At 37.5% G+C, this 14101-nt stretch overlaps 1 protein-coding gene across 1 annotated transcript in view; it reads right to left on the reverse strand.

The window, feature by feature from the left end:
• Nucleotides 1–13351, reverse strand: part of elfn2a (extracellular leucine-rich repeat and fibronectin type III domain containing 2a) — a 142107-nt gene extending 128756 nt beyond the window's left edge. The window contains exon 1 of the mRNA XM_048163838.1: nucleotides 13246–13351. The gene's annotated coding sequence lies outside the window, so the exon portion shown is untranslated. The remainder of the gene's footprint in view (nucleotides 1–13245) is intronic.
• Nucleotides 13352–14101: the final 750 nt, after the last annotated feature.

Raw genomic sequence — 14101 nt, forward strand, 5'->3', positions numbered from 1 at the left:
AAAATTGTTTATTTGGGTGTTAAAGCAATGGTTAGCGATCTCTAGAAGACATGCCGTTAGTTCCTAGTTCCTTTTCTTCTTTATATGAATTTGTGGACTAAAGGTGCACAGAGAGCGCCCTCCGGCTGCAAGTATGAATTTAAAAGTATCAGTAAAAGTTGACAGTGTCCAGCACTCATAGTGATGACAATAAATATTGCTTCTCAGTATAGAAAATTGACATAAATATATAAGAATCCATCAATATTTCTCCAAATGTGCATGCTTTTAAGCTAAAAGCCTATATGAAATGCCAGAGAGGTAACATAATTGTTCAGACTCTTTGCATCACAGAAATACATTATATTTTAAAGAATATAATAGAATACCATTATTTTAAATTGAGCTGAGACATGATTACAGAGGGTTTTTTCACAGCCTCCCTGACTGAAAGGTCATTATTATGCAATTCTTTTGTCTTCTCATGTGTAAATGAGCCATTATTCATGCAGATTCACGCCTCCACGCATACTGTGTTTCTTGACAAAAAGTGTTAGTGTTAGTGTTACAAAAACTAAATCAATATATTGTTTTATATGAAGGAGTAGGCAGCATCATTTTTACATAATTCTGAAGCAAAAACTCTAGTCTACAACCTCCAATACCCAAAAGTCTTGTGAACACAGATTTAATATACCTTTTTTGGCCTTATTTCAGTGACTTAAGGGTTTTTGTTTTTTCAATAACCACGCATAAACATTATTCCTTCAAAAATACAAACATGTACACACATGTTCCTCACATATTATTGTAGCCTAGTTTGTGCTGAATACAGTGTAATGACACTTTTGTCATTTATATGTTTATGAACAACTGAAAAAAGCACAAATGTCAGGGCATGTCAAAACTTCTCCAAGCCCCAAATCAGCCTCAGACTCCAGAGGGTTAATGGGAAGACACTACTTTTGCAAGACAACGCAAAGGTTTTGAGAGAGAACAAAGTTTAACAGGGGAACGCAATAATTTTGCAAGACAATGTTTTCTGTCCAGTTGTGTGTTTAACACAACTTATTGCAGACCATAAGCCTCAATAAGCCTACAAGATAATTTTTTATCCCTGACTGTAGTTATAAATACAAAATGTTAAGGTCTACAAAATATTTAAATATAATAACTCCAAATATTTTAAGTTATAAGTTATATATATTTAAGTTATATATAAAATAAATTATATTGATTAATAAATTGAGCAGTGCAATATAAAAACAATGGTTTTGCCTGTAGTGTTTTGGCTCTGATTCAAATCAAGAGCTCAAAGGAGGCAGAAGGTGGAATCTCTGTTTCAAAAAGGGTTTGAAAGTACTGAGACGTTGAAGCTTGGTCTCTCTCTCTCTGAACGAGATAATCCACACCTCATTCTCCCCTGCCGCCCACTCTCATTCCTGCGCTGGGGGACCATCTGCTGTTCCCAAACCTCTAGACATGCCGTCAGGAAAAGAGTCAAAGAGACAGGCAGACAGAAAGACATGATGATTCAACTCCCCTGAGGTTTCACTGAACATCAGTCTGCGCTGCCTCTCGCATCTCTGCAAATCTATAAACGAGTCTTTTGAAAGAAAAATAAGGACTGTAAATATAGGAAAGACATGAAGGATCATGCGTTTGAACCTTTAGATCAGATATCAGGTGCAAAACCTGCACAATAATGTTGATGAAGAACTAAAGGCCGGGGCACACTTTTAGTTTTAGTTTTTCCTGTGTGTTCCACACCGTTGGTTCTAGTCGGACGCCATCTGAGGTTTTGGGGCAGATTCAGCATGTTGAATTGGCATCGGGCCTTCGGTGGAAGAGAGAACTCTGATTGGCTGTTTAGCAAAGTGAACGAGTCAGTCCACGAGAATAAAAGCGAAAGTGATGAAAGAGAGCAAAGAAGTCAAGACAGTACAGACAGAAGGCTGTTACAATTTTACGTCATCTTACCTGAGCATTCGAACGCACAAATATTTTCATAATAACATGAGCCAACTGGAATGAAGAAAGTGATCAGCGTGATTCAAAATGGTAAGCAAGCGCTGCTTTGTTAACGGTTTGTATATCTGCAGTCCTAGTTTCAGTTTCCCTAAATGAATGAGGAAAATAGAGTATTGCTATAGTTTGCAGTCAGCTGTAGTCTGTGCTGTGTGTTCAAGTGCAGCTTTTTGGCCAAGACGCAGCCGACGAGAGGCGTCAACACAGTCGGCTTTCATCACGGCTAGTTCTTTGACGTCTGGTTGGTGTGTCCCGGGCTTAACTAGAAGTTGGTTCAGTTCAATATGGTGTTCTCCAGGGAACGATTTTGAGTACCTTACTTTATAGCATTTACATTGTCCCCCTTGGTCATCTAAGTTAAGACATAAAATCCAGCTGTGTAGCAGCAGTGGGAAGCTTGATTCATTTGAATGAATCAGTTCATTTGGATGGATCATCGCAATGAATCAATGCAAGTTTTACTGTAAAGCAAACTGAGGTAATTAATTGAGGAATCAGTCGGACATATGGTTCATTTTGTTATTCAACCAGTTTAACATTGTTTTTGTAGCATATATAAATAAATATTTAAAATAAATTGTAAAAATATCAAAAAATAATAATTTTATCGTGTGTGTGAAAAAATATGTATATATTATAATGTGTATATGTAACAAATATTACAAATAAATAATAAAAATGTTATATAAAATAAATTATATATATATGAAAAATATGTATACATAATTATATGTATTGTTTTGTAGCATAAATATGACTTATAAAATTATAAGTCATATAAAAAAATTATATATATATGTATATATATGAAAAATATGTATATATATATATATAATTATAATAATATGTATTGTTTTGTAGCAAAATATAAGTTATATAAAATAAATTAAATATGTATACATTTTTAATACATATATGTATTAAAATATATATATATATATAATTTATTTGATATAACATATTTTTATAAATTATTTTTAATATTTTAAAACATCTGAAAAGAATTTTACACACACATATATATAAATGTTGCTGCACAAACAGTCAAGCACATAAACACACACTTTCTACAGGTGGTCATGTAGAAAGAGTGATGAAATAAGAAAAGAGGAAGTGTTGTCATGCAAAACAAGATCGTGTCATGTGACAAAAACTCTCCTTTGCCCTCCTCCAAACTCACAGCACCAATACACACACAAAAGCACAATCTAGAATAGCCCTTACCAATGATAAAATTACTGTAACCACACACCTCGTGACTTATTGATTTGTTTTTCATTTTAATCGCACCTAAACCAGCATGTGGAATCACATGATCATTTACAACATCCATTATTGATTGACAGCTGCCATGGTGATTCAACCAGTTGGTCATCCATGGGTGTCTCCATGGCAACATCTCTGGACAGACAGATTCACCAATTGGCCTTGGCAAGACCGCTCACCCCCTGCAGACACATGTGATTGACAGGTGAGAGGGTGAAGAAGAGGATACTCTTGGCAGAGGAAGCGGCATAAGTGACCGGTGACAGATTTAGTAGAGAAGACGATAAACGAGACACGGAGACGATCGACAATAAAAATTGTTCTAATTAAGACTAAAATATTTTAACTTTTACAATTTGGCCCATTCACTTGCATTGTAAGTGTCTCAGTATTAACCAAATGTTATTATTTAGGGACTAGGACATCAAACACTTGGCCTCTTTTTATTTAGGCCAATAAATAACCACCTAGCAACCACCTCGAACACTTTAGCTACCAAACACTCAGAACAATATTGTACCTTCAAGCGCACTTTAAAAACAGCAAGGAAATTCCAACAAGAAGTTCACAATTATCTCTCCTTCTTGTTCCCACCAATTACAGCACCTGATGAAAGCACATCCACCCGCCCATGAATTAACCTCGAGAGCTAATTAGCGAGCTCAAATACCATTACCATCTCAAACACGGGCGTGATGACGGGAAGAGACTTTAAATGGCTTAAATAAATAAATCAGTCACGCGTGGGTCACATACTGACTCGTTAAGATGTGATTTAATGAGGGTGGGGCGGGCTTAACGAAAGGGGGAGGGCGTTTCTGCCCTCTGATGACTAATTATGAAGATGATGTTAATTAAAAACCCCAACTCAGGGATGCGTATTATCAAATCATGCATCTCGACTGGAGGGTGGACATGAATGCGCGCAGTTATTACATGAGCACGGAGGAACTGTTTACATACTCTTGAGGACATGCAGTAGCACGTGGACAAATACACAGGTGCTCTCATGTCGTACCAAACCAATTATTTACCCAAACGGTATTACAGGCTTGAAATTTAAGACATTATTTCCTGAAGATCTGCCCATCAGTCAATCGATATTGGGGGGAATAGAGCATGAAAATTAAAGTGGAGGCTGATACACATAATACAATTCAGTCATTGCAAATGCGATGCACAATTAAAGACATGGGCTCACATTTCAACAGCGCTCTGGATTTTCAATCTATTCATCAATAAAATCACTTCAGAACATATGCTTAGTAGGCTATACAACCTATCAGGTATGAAATTAAAAAGGGCTTCTCCAGTGCGTCCATTACCCATAATTATCATTACAGCCACAGATGTGATCAGCTATGAGATGGAAACAAATGCTGCCTCAGATACAATTTAACAAAAATGAATTGATGCAGAGAGAATAAAATCTTCAAAATGACTCTTATTTGAGGTGATCTTCCCACCTCAGGGAGACGACAAAAAACATGCATTGATTGGACTGGGTCCCTTCCTTCCCAAATCTCTCTACCCTCGAATATTTAAAATTATGTTAGTAATTGTAGCCTTGCTTAAACGGTTTAGAAGAAAATTAAATTAGGAGGAAACAGAGGAGACCGAGCAGAAGGAAAGAGTTTAGTTAGGCAGTTTTTTGTTTCTTTTTAAAAGCAAGTTGAACGTTCACAAGGGACTAAGTGTTGAGAAACTTTTTTAACTTCTCAGAGAAACAAAAGTGACGGGATGCTTAGAGGGAACTGTGAGCGTGTACAAGTGTAAGAGAGAAAACTCCTTGCCCCGAGCGGTCTACTTCAGATTGTTAAAACATTTCTGAGGTGTTAAAAGTTTCACTTTGAGTGTTTTCATTGAAAACCACGTTATCTTGGTTTATGGTGCATTAAGTTACTGTGCTTCGAAGTGCCGTTTAGAAGTGCCTAGATGTATTTCACTTCAAAAACCGATACCTAAATTCTATTTGAAGGACAGGAGTATTAACTTCTTTATTCAGATTGCCTCAACATGCCATTCCAGGCAAATTGCTGTTCAGTCAGAGCAAATTAAAACGTTAAACGTGAGACATTTAACAGTCTAAGAGAACTCTCATTTCTTGAACAAACAGCAAATCGTTTGTAACCACAGGCTATTAGCTTATAGTCAGACTTCATCCATACTGTCATTTATATTTACTGACCGACAGTGCTATGTGAATTATCAGAATTAACAGAAATTGTAGAGTTATACACTGTAAATAGCCTCCGGGGTTCCTCAGGGCCGTGTCTTGGGTCCTACTGAAATAGTCTGACATTATGACTATATTAGACTCAAACTGGAGTTAAATGCACACCAAGTCTCAGATATGCATGTCTACTGAGTAGTATGGGTTATTGCGTTGATCTAGAGTTTACTATAGACTTTGCTTAGTACTAAGAAGACATACAAATAAAAAGCTTATGTTGCAGTGTCTTTGTGCAAAATTACATAATGACAATTAAACTATTTTTAACTTGACAGTTAAAGATGCAAAAACAAATCAACAACATCAAAAATGTTGGATTATAGAAACAAATGAATTTTGAGGCAGCAATTTTTAGCATGTGGACAGTTTCAGTTAGCAAACCAAAATGCTCTCTTAGGGTGCATTCACACTTGTCATGTTTGGTTCGATTAAAACGAACCCTGGTGCAATTTCTAGGTAAGTGCGGTTCATTTGAACATATGTGAACGCTGCCATCCGAACCCTGGTGAGCACCAAACAAGTGGACCGAGACTGCCGAAAAGATGGGTCTCGGTCTGCTTTCAAATGAACTCTGGTGCGGTTCGAATGATATATGAACACAACACGGACCAAAGACATGTAAACGAACCAAAAACAGGAAAACGAGACCCTAAAATGGACAGAATCCTCACGCATGTAGATTTTTCTTGTCATAGTCGTGAGTTTGCCCATGAGAGGCATCAGACGCGCGTCTCCACGCAGCAGATCATTTGTGTGTGACGGATGGATTCCCGCCGTTGTTTTGACTACTTTACACATTTTGCTCTTCATGAGATCCCAGCTGGCCAAAATACCATCATATGCAGGATACGCACACACAACGAGCGCATATACCTCAGCACACAGCATTGTTTTGGATGTTCGGTAAATTCCGTCTCAAAATAGGCAATACGTCATAAAATCCAACCAATCACGTTGTGAATGTATCCCTATGCCTTAAAGTTCGGTATCTTTTGGTTCGGTGATAAAATTGCCAATCTGAACGCTAATCGGACCAGGACTAAATGTTTTTTTTTCTTCTTTGGTCCGGACCAAATGAACCAAATGAACCGAACTACAAGTGTGAACGCACCCTTAGAAACATGGTCCCTGGTTGGGAAGAACTGCTCTAGGATACACCTTAAAAAGGTGAAAAAAAAAACAGATCTAATTTTTTCTCTTTATCTGTAGTGCTAACAAACAAGTGTGGACAGTTCTGAACACATTCGGAAGAACTACCAATATATTCCTGACCTCTTCATCACTAATGTCAGTGACCACAATATCATTGCTAAATCCATAAGATTGTGGTAATTGGCCAAACTTCTCATGTTCTGATTGACCACACAAAAATGAAGATAAAGAAAACAACAAATTTCCCATTTTTCACTGGCAGTTGACTAACTGCTGCAGTACTGGCTAAAATAATGTCGTAGACAAAGCCCTTGTTATACAAGAGAGTGAATGGGGCTTTTAAAGGTTTTCTTCATTGTCATCTCTTCGTGTGGGAGAAGAGGAAATGGTCTGAATAGAAATGCACTGGGATAGATCTAGTCTCAGATAAACTGACGTCCAAGTGTGAGTGTGCATCTACGCACTGCAGGCTCCACCCTCGGCCCAAATTGGAGCTCAGTCACACCTGATTTCTTCAACGCCAAGCATATGTGCAGATACCGGACCACACACATACCTTATTGGCTACAGCATATTTCCTCCTCTGAGCTGAGAAGCTGCACTCAGAAGTCCAAAATCCCCACTGGCCCTAAGAGCTGTGAACACCTTATTGATTATTTTCACTTTAGATTAAAAGCCATTAATTGCCTCCTCTCACTTGCTCTCCCTTCCCTCAGTCTATCACTATTAGTGAAGTTGCCAGCTGTCTTAAACTGTTCAGGCTAAAGTCTAAAAAAATAAAGATCCTAATTAAAACCAATAGGGTTTTACAGCTTGATTTCATAGCAGGACATTTTAAATTTAAATTTATGATGCCAGAGGAGAACCTGGTTACATGGTTCTTCAGAAATCCATATATGTACTCCTGCAACAAACTCTGTTAGTAGATCATACCTACTGTAGATCAAACCTGAAGAACCTATGTAACATCAAGAACATTTCAAACGTTGAACAAACAGCCATTTCAAGATCTCTATTTAGTGCAACAATTGAAGTTCTAAAACAAATAAATACAATATGCCAAATACTCTAACTAAGAGAACTTAGAAACTACAAGTTCAACTAGAATCTTAGAGTTTCAATATGAAATGAGTCATAAATGTAACATCAATACTTGCCTTCACAGCCACACCAGGAACCCTAATGACAAAAATGGTTCTTGATAAAAGCATGGCTCTCGGCTGAACTTGAGGTTCTACAAAAACATTCTAGAACCTGTTACAGAAAAGTTTACAGAAAGATTAACTCAACAAGCAAGTTCTAATATGGATCACTGTGCCACAACAATGGATCTTTAAAAAAGAAATTGCCAAGAATCAGAGGGATCTGGATAAAACCTAGAATCTAGAACTTTAAGAGTTCAAATATGAACTTCTAAATATCAAAAAGGTTCAAAAATGTAACATCAAGGACATAGTCTTTCAAGAACTACAGTCAACTCAAGAACTCTATATAGAGTGACATGGTTCTAAATAAGATGGTTCTTTAGAGAACCATTATTTTTTGAAAAGTCTATAAAATGTAACAGCAAGTAAAATATTTCTGAAAATAAGGTACTACAATGTATAATTAAAGAACTCTTCCTTTTTTATTTTTAGGAAAGATTTAAAGGAACTAGGAACCAGGCCGTGTTCTAATATGAATCCTTTTTTTTTTTTTTTAACAGAACATTCTAAAAAAAACTGATTACCAAACAGGAAAATCTTTTTAGAACCTCTATGTTTTACACTCTTTAAAAAGAAAAGCTCCAAAAGAGGGTTTTCAGCTCATTATCCCTAGACAACAACCATGGTTGATGATATGACCAGGGTGCAATGGTAATAAAGACGGTAAGAACACATATTTGTAGAACCAGTTAGCAACACACAGTATTGTAATAGCACGGTAATTAATCAAACTCCCCCAAATGGAAAGTGCTGTCATTAATATTCAGGATGTTAATTCAGATTTCATATTCAAGAGGCTGTAGTAATTGTATTATAAATTAGAGAGGGTCAGTTTGTCTTTATTGGCAGGCACGCTTGGGTCACAGACAAATGAACATCAAAGTACGGATTGTGTGCGCGCTCTTCCTGTATCTCAAATCCTTTTCGTCTCGCTTGCTCTTTCATGCTTTGTATCTGCCCCTCTCTATGTGATCTCGATATGAAATAGATCTACCATTGACCAGCCTACTATATGCCTATAGCTGTCATTATGCTCCTGCTGGCAATATTGAATTGTATGTGTTCAGTAAAACAGCACAAAGAGAGTCCCGTAGGCAAACATGCTGGGGTGGACGCGTGGGCATAAGTTCCTATTTAATTTAAACACACAGACTCTCGTGAAGGTGCACCTTTAAACAAGCAGCCGCGTGACTCACTTCTGGCACCTGTGGATGTGTCTAAAATAAGGCTGCAGATAAATAAAAGCCTGCAAACCAGGCAGCAAATAATGGAGTCACATACTCAGCATAATCAGCTATTTCGGTGTATTTTATTGTACGTATCATAATTTTTCCCTATGTATTTAACATGCATACATGATAATCTGAAAATTTGAATAACATGCATATAATTTTAATTAATATTAAACATTAAATGAAATCAACTTGCCAACTTTTTGTAGTAGCCTATACTATGATTTAGATCGCCTCAAAAAAAAAAAATGATTTTAATCAATATTAAAATTAAATATTTAATAAAATAAAAAACAATGTAATATAAAAAGTTATAATACAAATTGTTACATTTTTGTAGTATACTATGATTTACGTTGCATCAAATGCCATTTCATTTAAGCACACTGACCGGCGTGAATATGCGCCTTTGAACAAGCAGGCGCGTGACTCAGTCCTGGCACCTGTGGATGTGTCTAAAAAAGGCCGCAGATAAATCAAAAGCCTGCAAACCAGGCTGCAAATAATGAAGTCACATACTCAGCATTGCCATATGGGGCAAATAGGCTTTGGCAGTGAGGGGTCAATTCATCATCTTTAAATTCATCCGTTGTGGTTTAACCCAAGACTCAGCTTCTCGTCCAAACCATCATTACATCTGCTGCAAGTGCAGTGTAAAGCCAATGCAAAATCAAAATAAACCCTATTTACTTTATTCCTGGTCTTATTGTAGAATGTTTAATGCATGTTATTCCCCCATCATCAAAACAACTTGTGCCTAAGAACTAGCATTTTTACTCCAATTTCATCCATTTGCAATAAAATGATGATGATATTTAACATTTTTTTCTTGTTAAATATCCTGTAAAGTATGTAAATACATTACAGAAGGAAGTGCCATTTGGTTGGTTGCATGTTCACTTAATGACAGTCATTGATTCCATACTAACATATTTCCACTGAAGAAAATTTGATGTAGAGTTTACTATTCACTTTTATTTTACTATAATTACTTGTGAAATTCACTAGCAATTTCTGAGTGAAAACTCAAAGAAACGGTAATGTACTCCAATCTTTGCAAACTTAGAAAAATATTTTTTTTTACAAAACAATAAGTCAGAGGTGGGGCATATCAGAGTTAGTCAACTACGATTGACAGCACAATGAATCGGTTGAAGCTATTTCTTTTACAACCGAACAAAGAGTCTTAAAAGACACCATGAATTCTTATCTTTATGAAATATTGCCATATTTATTATAAATGATTTATTCTTGCCCTCATAATATTTAAAACTGCTGTCCGCGATTTTTGGCCCTCTAGCGGTAAATAAACAGAACTGCACGCGTCTTGCGGAAGAACATTGTAGCCGGAACTACTTTTCTCTGTGTATGTCTATGGCGAGTCACGCAGTTACTGTGATACTCTGCGGCGAGTCCTACCAGTCCGGTCTGAAAAAGTCTGAATATAAACACTTATTATAAGTGTACCATAATGATTCAGGATAAGACAAAAACACAGTTTGGAAAATGGATTCATGTTGTATATTCTCATTATATAATTTTTGTAAATTTTTAACACAAAAAAGTTGCAGACTGCAGATTTAATCAAAATAACTTCTCCTTCCTCTTGCAGCGACATCTCTTCTCTTCTGGGCGGGACAACCTGTCACTCACATGAGATCAACCAATAGCAAACCACAACCATCCAATCAATTCCCAATTGACAAAATCAAGTCCCGCCCTACGTTTTTTTCTTCTTCAAGAAGCCGTTTCACTTGGACATACAGGGGTTTGACAATAAAACTGAAACACTAGCCAATATAATGTTGGAGGTTTCGTGCCTTGTGCAGTCTGGTGGCCAATCTTCACTGATTTTTATATTCCATCAGTAAGAGCAGAATGTGAAGGCTGAATTAGCAGAGCAATAGCACAGCTGTACAAAAAATATTGCAATCCACATAACATAATGGGAGACATATCAGATTTCAAAAGAAGACAAATTGTTGGTGCGCGTCTTGCTGGCTCATCTGTGACCAGGACAGCAAGTCTTTGTGGTGTATAAACAGCTATGATATCCAGGGTAATGTCAGCATACCACCACATCGGATGATCCACATCCAGCATGAGTAACTGTCGACGCAAGAGGGAAGCTTTCTGAAAGGGATATCCAGGTACTAACCTGGATTATATCCTAAAGACATAAAACCACAGCTGCCCAACTCAATGCAGAATTAAATGCGCACCTCGACTCCCCTGTTTCCACCAAAACTGTTCATCTGGAGCTCCACAGAGTCATGGTCGGGCTGCTATAGCCAAAACTTTGTTCACTCATGCCAATGTCAAATGTCAGTTTCAGTGGTGCCAACAGGGCAAATTTTGGGCTGTGGACAATGTGCAACATTCTCTGATGAGTCCACCTTCACTGTCTTTCCCACATTCATGGGAGTTACGGTGTGGAGATGCCCTATAGAGGCTAAACACCTGGACTATGTGGATCATGGGTGGATCATTGATGGTTTGTGCTGCAATATCATGGTATTCTCTACTGTGCTTGATGGACATGTCACTGCCGAGGACTACCGAGCCATTCTGGAGGACCATGTGCATCTAATGATTCAAACATTGAACCCTGAAGGTGGTGCCGTGTATCAGCATGATAATGCACCAATACACACAGCAAGACTTGAGACAGAATGGTTTGATGAACATGAAAGTGAAATTGAATTGAACATCTCCCATAGCCTGCACAGTCACCAGATCTAAATATTTTTGAGTCACTTTGGGGTATTTTGGAGGAGCAAGTCAGAAAATGTTTTCCTCTACCACATAGTGACCTGGCTACTCTTATGGAAGAGGAATGGCTCAAAATCCCAAGATGAACTGATGCTGTATTCAATACATTATAGTGGTATAAAACCAGGTGTTTCAGTTTCATTGTCCAACACCTTGTCACAATGGGGAAGAAAAGATATGGTATTTTCTGTTTTATACCAACTTTAATATATTTTTTTAACAGTAACTTTCACAAAAAGGTGAAATTTATTTTATTGCAAATATTCCTATAGGCTACATTAAAATGCATATATTGACAAAATACATTTTATATATGACGTTTTCATTAATAGCCTATAATAAAATATAATAAACAATTTGATATAGAAAAAGTAATAGCACATAATGCAAATGTTTGTCGTATACCATCATATAAATCGCCTCAAAGTTGAAAGCTACCGACTAAAAGCCACAGAACTCTAAATTCGATTTCATGGCGTTTTTTCGTAGATACTCGCGCTGCCGTTGTGTGCTGTAATGAAACAGGTGTGGTTGTATTGTAGCTCCCTAATCTCATTGATTTCTCTCCATGCTGTGGTAAAGAGCTTTCTGGAGCCCTTGCAGTGGGAGCTATTCTGTCTTCTATCAGTATTCTGGTGTAATCGGCGGCTGCTGTTAAAATGACAGCGAGTCAAAGCGGGGACCCCAGGCTTCGCCAGTCGCTGCGTATTTGTGAGGTTATAAATCAAACGATGGCGCTCTACCCCGTCCCGTATCTCTTCCAGCACCCCCTCTCTATCGTTCATATCCATCAGTACGTTTCGTTTCCAAAGACAAAAAGATAGGGCTAAGATGCAAAGAAGAGACGATTCCCAAAATGATTCGCTATTTTATTATAGAAAGACTAGAAATACTACAAAAAGTAGACAAGGATAGAGCATATCCTTTTGCACTAAAGCACTTCTTCAAGCCTGCTACAGCCAAGAAAGCAAAACACACATACAGTGAGTTATTATATGACTAGAAACAGCATAATCAAGCTCATCTTCACGTGAAACTGCTGCAAAAGAACGTCTAAAGTCTATGAAAAATGTCAGTATGTCCCGGCGTGGGTTTTTATAAATGCCCTGAATCTGCCGATTCTGCTTTTTAAATGCATTTTAAAACCTAAACATCTTCTAAAACTCTGATAGTGTCTGAAAAGATCTGATAAACCCGTGTTATCTTCAGCTGAAGGATGCTACACAGCTCACCAAACCCCTGCGCACACAGATCAGCATGCAGGTGGCTTTCCAAATGAATCACTTCTCATCAATGGAGAAGATATTGATTTTACAAAAAAAATCGCACGAGCTTGGTTTTACACAGAAATTATTTAATTCAAAGACTGCATTCCTACCTCTGTTGCGGGCTGTTCCTTTCACCACGTATTGCTGCGGAAAGGCAGTTTATTATCCCTTGCCAGCGCTGAGGACTCAGACCGACGGAGATAACGGACTGAGCTGGCGAGAGAGAGAAAGAGAAGGGGAGGGGAGGGGGGAATCAGTACAGTCCGGTTCCTGAACGAATGGTTCAGTGACTCTAACTGATTCATTTTAGCGAATCAACATCATACAACGAAACTAATATATTCTTTGTGTGTGTGTGTGTGTGTGTGTGTGTGTGTGTGTGTGTGTGTGTGTGTGTGTGTGTACAACGTGACCAACATACAATGTGACCAATGTAGTCCGATTACCGAGCTAACTGGTTCTTTTTTGGTGAATCAAATAGCAACATCGCGACTAACGCAAGTCCAGTTTTCATGCTGGTTCTTTTTGATGAATCACTTAAAGGACCACTGTAGTCCTTCCAGGATTTCGCGGGACTTTTTTCAGACTTATTAGGCCCAAAATTACTGAATTTGTGGTGGCTTTGCTCAAAATTTGTGGTAATATTTACAGCATGTTTTCATGTTTTCACAGAGATTATCGCCCCCAGTGGTGAAACATTGAAATTTCGAAACGTTTCGAAACACTTATGACGTAACGAAGCCTCATTTACTGAAATCATGTGACTTTGGCAGTTTCAGAGCCATACGCTCCGAACCACTGATTCAAAACAAAAGATTCGTAAAGCTTCATGAAGCAGTGTTTTGAAATCACCCATAACTAGATATTGGTGAATAACTTTTTGTTGAATTTTTTTTTTTTTTTTTTTTTGGTGCACGAAAAGTATTCTTGTCGCTTCATAACATTAAAGGGTTAGCTCAATCAGAA

Source organism: Megalobrama amblycephala, linkage group LG2 (assembly GCF_018812025.1).
Source record: "Megalobrama amblycephala isolate DHTTF-2021 linkage group LG2, ASM1881202v1, whole genome shotgun sequence".
Classification (NCBI taxonomy): domain Eukaryota; kingdom Metazoa; phylum Chordata; class Actinopteri; order Cypriniformes; family Xenocyprididae; genus Megalobrama; species Megalobrama amblycephala.